Source organism: Tiliqua scincoides, chromosome 3 (assembly GCF_035046505.1).
Source record: "Tiliqua scincoides isolate rTilSci1 chromosome 3, rTilSci1.hap2, whole genome shotgun sequence".
In the NCBI taxonomy this organism is placed as follows: domain Eukaryota; kingdom Metazoa; phylum Chordata; class Lepidosauria; order Squamata; family Scincidae; genus Tiliqua; species Tiliqua scincoides.
This window is the reverse complement of record NC_089823.1, coordinates 170313967-170326125: the sequence shown is the minus strand read 5'-3', so window position 1 is coordinate 170326125 and position 12159 is coordinate 170313967.

Here is a 12159-nt window from a genome sequence, read left to right as displayed (position 1 = left end):
CACCTGGTGCGCAGCCACCGCCACGCTCGCCGCTCCGGCCCCTGTGAGCAGTGCAGCTGGCGCTTATTAGCAAACGGTTCGCAGAACCTAATCTACATTAGGAATCAGTTCTACAGAACCGGTGTGAACCGGCTGAATCCCACCACTGGGTACAGCCACTGCACTGAGAATGGCCAATAGGCCAATAGTAATTCATCAAGAATCATCTCCAAACAGAAAGATGAACTGAAATAGGCTCATCCTGCAACAGAATTTATGTTAGTCTATTGCCAAAATCCCTGCAGAAGGTCTGGCCACAGATACACAAAGTGCATACTCTTCTCCTATGTGCCTGTTTCTGTTTAATACTCCCCCTTCTCATTCAGCAGCCCAAGAAGCTCTGTGTCAACAGGCCAGGCAATCCACCTCTCAGCTTGTTTCTTTTTCTTCCCCATAAGTGAGCACCCACCATGTACCCATTGAACCTTCTTTGCAATCCTTCCCTTGGGAAAGCACCTTCAGCTCCCTTGCCTTGCTCCCCTCTCCCAAATCCAGCCACACTACTGACTTGTACCTTCTGGGTTCAGTTTTTGGCCCTTCTATTACTCTTTTTTTTTACAGACTTTTCTCCTAAAATGGGAATATGAGGAATCTCGGCTACCTAGCCTGAGCAGTCCTATCTCACGTCAATAAGATTGACTCCACAGCATTAGATAGGTAACCTTGGCCAGTATAAAATATTTCTACTTACTTTTGGCAGGCCTCCTGATCACCCCCCCCCCACTTGATGCAGTTCATGCCCTGTTGGTGTGGTTGCATCATCGCAAGTGGTGGGGGATAGCATTGGGCTCCAACTGTAGTGTTGCCACTGGAGCTCTCCATATTTGTGCTCCAGACTCTAGTCTGGAGCAGCACTTCCTCCCCATCAGGTTGGGTAGAACTGCTTTGATGGGGGATGGAAGCTGAATAATAACAATAATAACAACAACAACAACTTTATTTTTACCCCGCCTTTCTCCCCAAAGGGACTCAAGCTGAGAGAAGGTAATCATTATAATAAGAGAAGGTCATAATATGCAAAGGGATAGTTTTATATGCTGCAAAGACCCCAAGGATCTCTATATGTTCAGAACACAACTCCCATTTTACCACCAAGCACATCACCTTCCCCCATCATTCCTGCCAGTGAAAAATGGGACACCTAATGTTTTAGGTGACAGGCTTTGTTCTCACTACAACTGTGTTCCCATCACTTCCCCTATAGAAGTGCATGGGACCCAGTCACATGTACAGAGGGAGGGAGAAAAGGTGCGCTGTCTATATTGGGGTAGAAGCTAAAATGTTTGCCCCCACAGTCAACTACCTCCTGTTTGTATTGCCATACCTTGTGTTCTGTACCTTGGTGTGCGACAACAGTGTGATGAAATTTGGCAACCTGGTTTTGAAACACTGATAGGTCCTCCTATGCCATTCAGCACATTGCGCAGTAAGTACTCTCCATCGTACTCAATTGCAGCAGCTTCGGCTTCATCCCATGACAGGTTGATGGCTGTTAGATCTTCAATGAAGGTCTTTTTCCGTGTGATTTTTGGACGTCCTGATTTTCGCTTCCCCTTATTTGGAATCCAGTTCATGGCTGTCCTTCGGAGCTGGGTTAGTAGTTGACGTAAGCTATGACCTGCAAATCGGAAGCGTCGTTCAGCCATGGTTTGCGCATGCATGCTTGCTGATGGACTTATAATGCGACACTGGGCGCATGCATGCTTGCTGATGGACTTCTTGGTTTGTAATATGTTCTCTATATGAGATGCCTAGGATTTGATGAAGACATAGTTGTTGGAAGACATTTATCATATAGAGATACATAGATATATATATATAGAGAGATAGATAGATATAAGTACATATAGAGATTGTACTTGAATACACGGATAGAGATATACATAATGTACAGTTTATTTCAAATATTATTGGCCCCTCCTGATGCTGCTTTGCAGTGAAAAACAACAACAATAACAACAGTATTGTCAGGTGACAAAAGGGGTCACCTGAGGATTGTATACACACATTCTAGTCTTAATAATATTTATATCCACTCAGCCAAGTAGACATGGCCTTCAGACACCTGTGTTTGTCTCCACTTGGCTATGATGTTCACTCAGAAAAATCACTAAAGGGCTATTCACTTGTTCCCCTTCACACAGTGGACACACAGAAGGAAATCAGCCCCATTCCCACCAGGCCCACCCTTAATATCTACACATTTAGCAGGATGTGGAAGTCTATGTGCAGGCTCTTCTCACCTGAGCGTGGGCAACGGAAAACAGAATCAATTGCCAAAAACTGCAACTGAGGCAACAGAGGGTACAAGTCTATCCACACTTTCCTGGGAGTAAGATCCATTGACTATAATGGGACTTACTTCTGAGTAGACATGCATAGGATTGGGCTCTGAGGCTGCAACAGAGGTTAGGCTGGGGATCCACACTCATCAGAGTGTCCAACCAGCTGGTCCAACCCTGAATGACCTCAAGTGATAAAAATGGCCAAATCAGCTGAGAAACTTACTTCACTGTCGTCCAGCACTCCATCTTCAAATGGGAAGGTCTCAAAAGGTCACTGAGTCATGGTGGAACCTCTAGGGGATGCTCCCTTTGGAGGGTGGGGAAGACAGAAGATGCTATTGCCTTTGCCATCCATTACAAACAACCAGTAGTGGGGGAGGGGTTTGTAGGTGCACAATGCCAGAGCACCATGGAGAGGCCCAGTGCAGAATTTTGCTCCAGGACTTCCAGCAACCTGATGCCAGTATTGCCAGTTCTGTTACACAGGTTCAGTATACGTATGGAGGAAAATGAATGAATGAGGCTTAGCCTAACCTACTCATAGGACTATTATGAAGCTAAAATGGAATAACCTCATGTATGCTGCCCTGAGATCCTTGGAGGAAAGTCAGTGTACAAATGTGGCAGATAACAATAGCAAATAAAACATTGCTACATTTTTCTTATAATAGGAAGTAGAAAGAGTAAAGAGTTGAGTTTCTTTCCCATTCTCTCGGTGACATACAGTTCAACTCCCTGATGTGAGTGTGCTTTTTTCAGACCCATCTAGGGATTTCTGACTTGGAATTGACTCTACTTCAATTATGCCCCGAATGCCTCTCTATGACAGTTTTCCCCCCTTGAGGAACAAATTATTAGACTATGATATGATCCAACGTGTTCCTTTGTAAAAAGAATAGGAGCACAGAATTGATGAAACTAATGTTGTGTTGGGGGGAAAAAATGAGGCTGGTTTATTTTAGGAGCCAAACCATCCTTTAGGGCAGCAATTTTCAATCTTTTTCATCTCATGGCACACTGACAAGGCGCTAAAATTGTTCATCAGCTTTTTGACAATTGCACTGACAGTAGGGGTTTGCATCCCCCAGTTGCCCTGTTAACAAATGATCCTCCTCCAAACTCCCACAGCACATCTGCAGACCATCTGTGGCACACCAGTGTGCCATGGCACAGTGGTTGAAAATGGCTGCTTTAGGGAGTGAGGAGTTTAAGAGCAGAGGCTTTTTCACACCCTGAATGAATTCTCTTTCAAAATTTTTGGGAAGCAACATTTGGGAAGACTTTTCTGCCCCTGAATAGAGTCTTGTCAGTCTAATAGCTTGCTACTACCAACTCTTTAGTAGTCAGTTAAATATGAGCCAAACAGCATGTTCCTAAAATATGCTGAAAGTCCTCCATTTTGGAATCAATTCATGCACAGTGAATGCATAAGATAAGTTTCAAGATCATTCGGGGATGCAGTATTCATAGCGAGAATTGCAAATTACAAGATGCAGCAAATTAAAGTGCTATCTCAAACTGGGCTATATATGTTTAGCACTGAAATTTCTAATGAGAAGCCTTGAGACACAGTGTTGGAACAAGTTTTAGATTTATTGTATTGATTTGATAGGGAAATGGGAAGTTACAAAATACTTAGTGTAATGGCCAATAAAAAGACAAGAAATTAGTTTGATAACGGCACTTGCTGCAAAATGTAGTCCGTCAAGGCAGTGTCCAATGGGAAAGTCAAGAGCTGCGTAACTTCACATAACAGGACTTACAGACTTACTTATAGACTTATAGGCCAATCCCATGGTCACTGTGAAGAACAGAGTTGCTGCTGCTGTGACCTGTGGGGCCAGACCAGCCACTGGAACCTCCTCAGTGTATTTTTGGGCAATGAACAACAAATGTTCCCTTACCTCATGTCAAACTCCACTGGTGGAAATGGGTCTCCTCAGATCAGTGCCTGTTATTTAGCCAAGAACCAGTTATTAGAACCAAGAAGGCTGTGTTGGATGGAGCAGCTCAGGAGGGGACACTGGATTTTTGTGGCGGCTTCTGCTGGTCCTGATTCTCCCTCTGGCCCTCCCTCCCTCTGGCCAATTCCACCCTCCCCCACCTACCCCCCCCCCCAACTTGAAAAGCCTCCCTGCCACCCAGTGAGGACTCTTACCATCCAGCACTCCAGCAACTTCCTGGTACAGACGCCTCTCTGCCGGCATTGGGTGTCTCACGCAGGCAGGAAAGTGCCTTGTGGCACTTTTACAAAGCCAGTGCCTGCAGTGGAGCTAGAGTGCCAGCACTGAGGACAATAGGATCAGGCCTTAATAAAGTTAAACAGGAAGGCAGGAAAATCCACTGATGCACACAGTCTTCTGTAGGTTTTAAATATTTCTATAGAACAGTATAGGCAAAATGTGTAATGCTTAATTTTTTGGAAAGACAGTTCAATACATTACTTGTTTCCTACACCTGTTGTTCTTCTCATCCCATAAACAGATATTTAGAGCCCAATCCTGAGCTTGATGTGCCAGCTCACAGCTGGTGTGCACTGTTGCAAATGTGCCAAAAGGCACGTTTTCTGGCCCTAATGCCCTAGCTGGTCGGCGCTGGGCTACTGCCAGGCGGGCACCTGACCTCCACCACTTGGCAGTCGTGCAGACCGCCAAGCAGTGGAGAGGTAAGTGGGGACATGGGGGGAGGTGGGGGGAGGCGTTCCAGGGAGGGGGAGGTGAGCAGAGGGTGGGTGGAGGGCAGGGAGGAAGCATTATGGGGAGGTGGGGAGTGGGCGGGGGGAGGCATGCCGGGGTAGGGAGCGGGGAGGGAAGGAGGCCAGACCAGTGGAGCAACGCTTATGGAGCCTTTTGATTCACCGCCAAACCCATTGCAGGGCTACTCTCTTTACCTGGGGGAAGGGGACAAAAGTCCCCTTCTCTCGAGGAGCCACTGGCAGCTGCCCAAAGCCAGGGCCTCTGAGAGCAATTTTATCAGGGGGTACAAAGTTTCTTTGGGGCCCCTTTGGGGCGGGGGTGGCAGTGGCAGAATGAGGGCAAAACAGGCAGGAGGAAAGTGGCAACAGTTGGAATAGTCTTTGGAGCCCAGGTCTACCAGTCTTCCCAAAGCAGAGCTCAGGTCTATCTGCCTGCCTGGCACTGGCAGCTAGATACAGAAAACCAAACACACTCCTAAGTCTCTCTAAAAGCTTTCAAATATAGAAAATTATTGCAGGAGATTAGTATTGTTGTATTTAGTCTCACACTAGAATTGAAAGTGTCCTGTGTACACCAAAACTGACTTCTGCAACAGCTGCAGTCCCACAGCTGTGTCCCTGAGCTCCTTTATGCTCCTCCATGGTTAGCAGATCCACAAGCCAAAGAACTACTGTAGCAGGTCAGTTTCCTCCCAGATGTGACATGGTTAAGGAATGTATGTATTCCTGGTGTGTATGGCTTGTGGCAGTAGTAGCCGTCATGTGCCCTAGGTAATGCCCTCAGCATTCCTCATGGGCAGTGAGTCTGGGTGAGACTGGAAAATGTAAGATCTCAGGAAATTTATGGACCCCCTTCTTTGGTTCTTGGGCCCCCTTTCTGACCTGGGCCCCGGGTACAAATTACCCCCTTTACCCCCCTCTCCTAGGCCCTGAGGACAGCACCCTCAGTTAATTAAAAAAGCGTACGTCAAAATTGACTAGACATTTTGCTCCAAGAAAGCAAGTGCAGAAGGCAGGTGTTCTGAGCATCCACATCATGGACCTTGGCAATCCCCTTCCAACTTAGTCTCCCTGTAGCCCTTTCCCCACATATTCCACTGATTCACCTGATCTTCCCCATCCCACAGATCCAGGCCTTCTGAGAGGAATTTTAGCAGGGGGCACAAAGTTTCTTTTGGGCCACTTTGCAAAGGGGAAGGGGTGAAACAGAGTAGGGGAGGGTGGTAACGGGCAAACAGAATAGGAGCAAGGAGGGAAAAAGCAGGATGAGGGGAGGATAGAGACAGCTGGAAAAGTTTTTGGAGTCCAGGTCTATCCACCCTTGTGGCATCAGTAGTGTCCCCAGCATCCCATACAGGCAACAGATCTGAGTAGAAAGGAAAATGTCAGATCCTAGGAAATTTCTGGGCCCCCTCCTTTGGCTCCTGGGCCCCCCTTTAGACCCTGGGCCCAGGTACAAATTACCCCCTTTACCCCCCTCTCTTAGGCCCTGCCCAAAGCACATAGAACGCAGTGGCAACCATTTTCAGCTAACAGCTAAAGATTGGGCTGCCTGTCCAGTTTAGTGTTAGGAGTCATCCAGGTTAGGCACTGACCAAGGCCCGTGCCCCTTGGAGGGCCTATCCTGAACTTGTAGCACCAAGGCAAGCTTTAACCCAATTGGACCAATTGCTTCCAATCTAAGGGACCCCTACACTAAGGTAATCTACTTTAGTCTTGTCAAATTCACACAACTCATTCCAACTGACACATAACACCACAATGCAGGTTTTATAGAGAACAGCACTTCTGGATAGAAGGAAACTAAGGCAGCTGTTATCAATCCCCTCCCCTCCTTCACCTCCCCCTCACATGATCTCCCTACTCAGCCTTCCCCGTTGCCAGCTGTCCCGCTTCTTTCACAGGTGGGATGCTGAGCTTTTAAGAGTCCAGTCCTATGCATTTCTATTCAGAAGGAAGCCCCATTGTAGTCAATGGGGCTTACTCCCAGGAAAGTGTGGATTGGATTGTAGCCTGAGAGCCCAGTCCTATGCATTTCTACTCAGAAGTAAGCTCCATTCTAGTCAATGGTGCTTACTCCCAGGAAAGTGTGGATCGGATTGTAGCCTAAATCTCATGCTTTGACTTGCTGGGAAGACTTGCTTACTGGGCTGTTTTGTTTCCGAAGGCTGGAGCTGAAGAGCCTGCACCATCTCAGTCTGAAGGGGGAGGGAATTGGGAAACACTCCCTGGGTTTTTTAAAGCAGTCCCCTCTGTTAGTGTGTGAGTGTGTGAAAGAGAGAGAAAAAGAGAGAGAGCTCCCCACCTCCACGCATGTGTTCTGGCTTCAGAGGTTTTCCACCACCTCCTCTTCCCCTCGGCTGGCTCAGGGGCTCCAGGAGTCTTACTGTTCATTTGCAAGGGGAACCTCTTCCAGGGCTATTCCCTGCCTGTGCAAGGTAGAGCCTTTTGCAGTGTTTTGGGGTGCCTTGAAATGGATCAAGAAGCCAGCGCAGGGCAAAGGAGGCAAAGGTGTGTGCAACTTTTAATTCCCCCCACCCGCTTCCCTTTGAGACAAATTCCATTGAGAAGATTTAAAAAGACGTGGATAAATGCGTTGCACCTGTAGTGTTTGTTTGTTGAACTTGACTGTGAACTTGGGGCCCCGAAACTCTAAGGCCAGTCATGTGTAGCACTGGTGGCCATGGGAGTGCTAAGTATTCCACTGGGTGGGTGTGGAGCGCCACATGTGACCCAGTTCACTTCTTTGCTCCATGGTGCCCAGCAGCCTGGTGCCAGCACTGCCTTCACATCATTGTGGAGTGCATGATCATGACTACTTGAGTAATTCTTCTTGAGTTTTGCTTTTGGTGACTATCAGCTCCACTTCAAGGAAAATATGCTTAGGACAAATAGTAACTCATGGTTCTAAGCCTGAATTCTATTGCATGCTATTGCAGTAGTTCTCAAATGTTTTAACATCAGGACCCACTTCTTAAAATGACAGTCTATCAAGACTCACCTAGCTTTACGAGACTTTAAAAAAGGTGATCTAGAAAGAAATAGTATTTTTATTTATTTATATATAAGCAACATTTTATTTATTTATGGACAAAAGAACGCTATCCATTTCTCATAATGAGGCAGCCCTAATGAACAGCCTCAAGGTTTGAAGGGCTTGGTTATGTGACCCAGCCTTCACCTCCCCCCCCCCCCACTAGCTGTTATTGATGAACTTGGAAAAAAACACACCAGAAAAAAGGCACTCAAACATTTATTTCCCTATATTTACACAAGCTTGCAAACTGTAGGTGCTCAGCTCTTCATAGGGCAATTACCAGCTATCTGATTTTTGAATAGTTTAGGACTTGCAACAATTATGGCACAACCTTAACTCACTTTCCAGCACCGACATAAGGGCAATGAAGCTCTGAGATAAGGGAACAGACATTCCCTTACTTTGAGGAGGCCTCCATGAGTGCCACCCAACTGCAGGATGCAGCACATGTCCCATTGGCACAGCTATGCCAGTGCTGGAAATTTGGTTTGGATTTGGGCCTCGGTTATCTGATCTTTCCATCACCCATGTTTTCATTGGAGGATCTGCGGGACACACCGAAAATCAGGTCACGACCCACAATTTGAGAACCACTACACTACTGTAATATCACACATCGTTTTGCAGGTCCTCAGCAATGGAAGGAGGGGGAAATAAGCAGATGACATACCAGTTCAAAAAGGGGTATGCCTATTTCAGTGGTAACCCTTGCTAACTGGGTAAGAGGCACTTTTTAAGTGGGTGCTCTTCTTTTATTTAGCAGGGGGAGAGTAACTGGCCCTCCTCACCCCAGCACTGTTTTTACTAGTGGCTATCTGCTGGTGTTCTTTTGCATCTTTTTAGATGAAAGATCTTTTTCCGTTGAAAAGCAGTATATAAATACTGTTGTTAATAATAATAATATTTCATTGTTAACTTCTTTAAAGCTTTTGTTTCCTTTCTAGACATGAAGCTGATGCTGCATATAGCCTTAAAAAAGAAGTCCATCTCTGTCATGAACTGCAAAGCCAAGCCAAGCCACAGGCATTTACAAAGCAGTCATACATTTGAGCTTTGCAAAGTGAGGAAAACCTCTCTGCTCCCAGAGCAAATGTTTCATCAGTTATACTCATTGTGAGGGAGATAGAGTTACATACTGATGGAGAGATCCACATGCCACCTTTGTTATGTCCCTTTATGCAAGATGTCCTTTTGCAGCTTGTGTGATTCTTCAGCTGGTTTCCCCTCAAGGGCTCAGTAAGTTGTTCTACCTGCTCCCTCAAGGCAGAGAGGTGTCAATTCATGTATTCTCTTTCTTTTGCCCTCCAGCAGCCCTTATCCAAGGAAGCTTTTCCAAAAGCACTCACCTCACTAGAGAGATTTTTCTTCACATATCTGCCTTGGATGACACAAGTGCCAAAGAACTACAGCACCTTCTAGCACTCTGTCACAGATACTTGGCTGAACACATATTTGCTTTCACACAAATAAGTCCCTTGTTATTTAACCTTGTAAAACCATCTTGGAGCCCACAGATGCAGGCTGGCCTTGATTTAAAGGCTCACTCCCAATGAACTACAAGAACCATCCATAGGGAAAAAAACTAGTTACAATTATTGCTCCATAAGGTAGCTCTAATTGCTTACATGTGTTGAAATAACTGGACCATGGTTTATCATTTGTTACCAGCTCCTACTCAAACTTTTGGTAATTAACTTAGGTTAGAAAAATTCATCTAAGATGAAGAAATTAGTTTAATTGCTAGTTTCAACTCTCCACTCTAATACCTGCTATTTAAATGTAGTGTATCTTACCATCGATTAAATGAAATGTTGAAATTAACCATAGATTGTTGTTCAAAGTTCTTGTAGTTTGGGGAAGCAAGGGTACTTCAGTGTTAAGGGTTGTTAAAAGCACACATACATAATTATTAGATAAACCAATTTAAAGAGGATCAAGTCTACAATAAATCAATGAGTGAATGCTGAAAAGCAAAATTAAATGAATTAGACTGATGGAAAAAAAATATGTTTTCAAATAGCTAGAGATTTGCCCTCAAATTACTGCATGGAACTTCACAGGAAAAGTTTGCCTCCTATCTAAAGGTATATAGAACTCCTTAAAATGGGCAGGGATTAACATTATCCTTTATGAATACATTTTTATTCCACTGTTTCTCCAAAAAAACTCAGAGCTGCATTTGCAAGGTTCAACAAACATGAGCAATGACAGACCAGGGAAAAAAATTACTGACGGTTTACAAAAAGGGAAAGTGTATTGGGGGGGAGTATGTTCCACACCTGAAAGAGAAATAACTATTTTGCATTAGTGCTCCCATCCTAAACATATTTTTGCTGAAGTAAATGAAATAATTCATTTTGATAGCATTAATTCAGTATGCATACTTGGGGTTTCAGCCCTAAGTGAACCACTATCGGGTTTCAGCCCTATGTTTTTGATTGAACAATGAGTATATGCTAATTACTTGTGTGGAATAGGTGGAACACTTGCTTGTCCCCTGGAACACTACCTATATGGGTAGCTGGGGGATGACTACTCCATGGTCAGTCAGTGAGCTTCAGTACTGAGTGTGATTTGAACCCAGCTGTCAGTGTCCCCACCCTGGGCCCCTGCCTTACCTCAGGAAAAGGCTCCAGGGCTGAGCTGTAACCTCCTCTCCTTGAGTCAGTCTGAGGCCTTCCCAGGGCTCCCTTAAAGGACCATTCAGGCTGTGCAGAAGCCCAGCCCTAAGAGCCTCGCAGCTCCCATAAAGGGAGCTGAGGCCCTGCCCCAAGAGCCTCTCACCAGCTTTCTCTAGCCCAGTCTAACACTTTAACCCAGTGTTTCTCAAACTGTGGATTGGGATCCACTACATGGGTTGTGAGCCAATTTCAGGTGGGTCCCCATTCATTTCATTATTATTTTTAATGGACTTGATGTTACCATGACATGTGACTGCATTGGGGAAATGTTACAGATCTGTACTCTTAACAGGCTACTCTGTATGTTTTTAACAATGATAGTGTTGCAAGGTCAAGAGCAAAGTTCAAAAGCAAACTCAGTAGGCAAGAGTGGTGATCATCTGCAAGCTTTATTCGTTGCCAGCAACGGGCCTCTCAGGGACTCTTGTCCAAAACTGAAAGCAATGGGAGCTATGTGGGAACTCCCAGTGTCTCCAGAGAAAAGCAATGTTCCAGTGTGAACCCTTGTCTTATATAGGATTCTGGCATCTTTGTTTGAAAATCTCACACTGTCATTGGCTGGGTTCATGACATCATAGATAGATCACTTTACAAACATCTGATTGGCTAGTTTCAAATTACAAACTAAAAACATACATTTCAACAACCACTAGGTGGCATTCTTTACTCACTTATTGGCTTTGGTATGACCTGTGCTTTCAAATTCCTTAATCACTTTGGACCTTTTGCTAACTTCTATTTAAACTAAGTCCTCTCTATTTGTGATTCTCCATATGTGTACTGTTACCTTTGGGTATAAAATTATACAAAACAAACTAACTTCTTATTTGTAAATAAAGATTTTAATAGACTTTTCCCTTTATTTTAACTAAATCCAGTCCCTTCTCTGTCAGCTTAGAGCTCTGACAGAAGTCCTCTGGAATGTTCTGACAATTAGGGCTTATCTTGTTCCTGTTCCTGTTGTCCCATCCACTGGGTAGATGGGACTCGTCAGCCTGGGAAGGCAGCTCATCTGAGAGAAGGAAAACTCTGATCCCAAACCTCCACTGCCTTGTGGCTACATCCAGTTATGGAAAAGGCTTCAGGAGTCAACCTCGAGGCAAAATCCGGAGCTGGAGTCCCTGAGGCAGTTCATGGCTGAACACAGTCACGTTCTGGCAACTCCTGCAATGCCGCTGGAACCAACTGTATTGGCTTCTGCCTTTCCATTGGACCATTTCAGCGACGTGGAGAGGGGAGATTTGCTGCATGGGTAACAGCCTATCCTCCATACCCAGGCTTTGCGCACTGGAGAGGACACTCTGTTCCAGAACCACCATTCAGAGCATGACACCATAGTCTTCTGAGACTGAAGGATGCCAACACATGTTCCTGTTCATTTCTGCTGATGTCTGTGTTTGTCAAAACTCCAATTTAATTTGC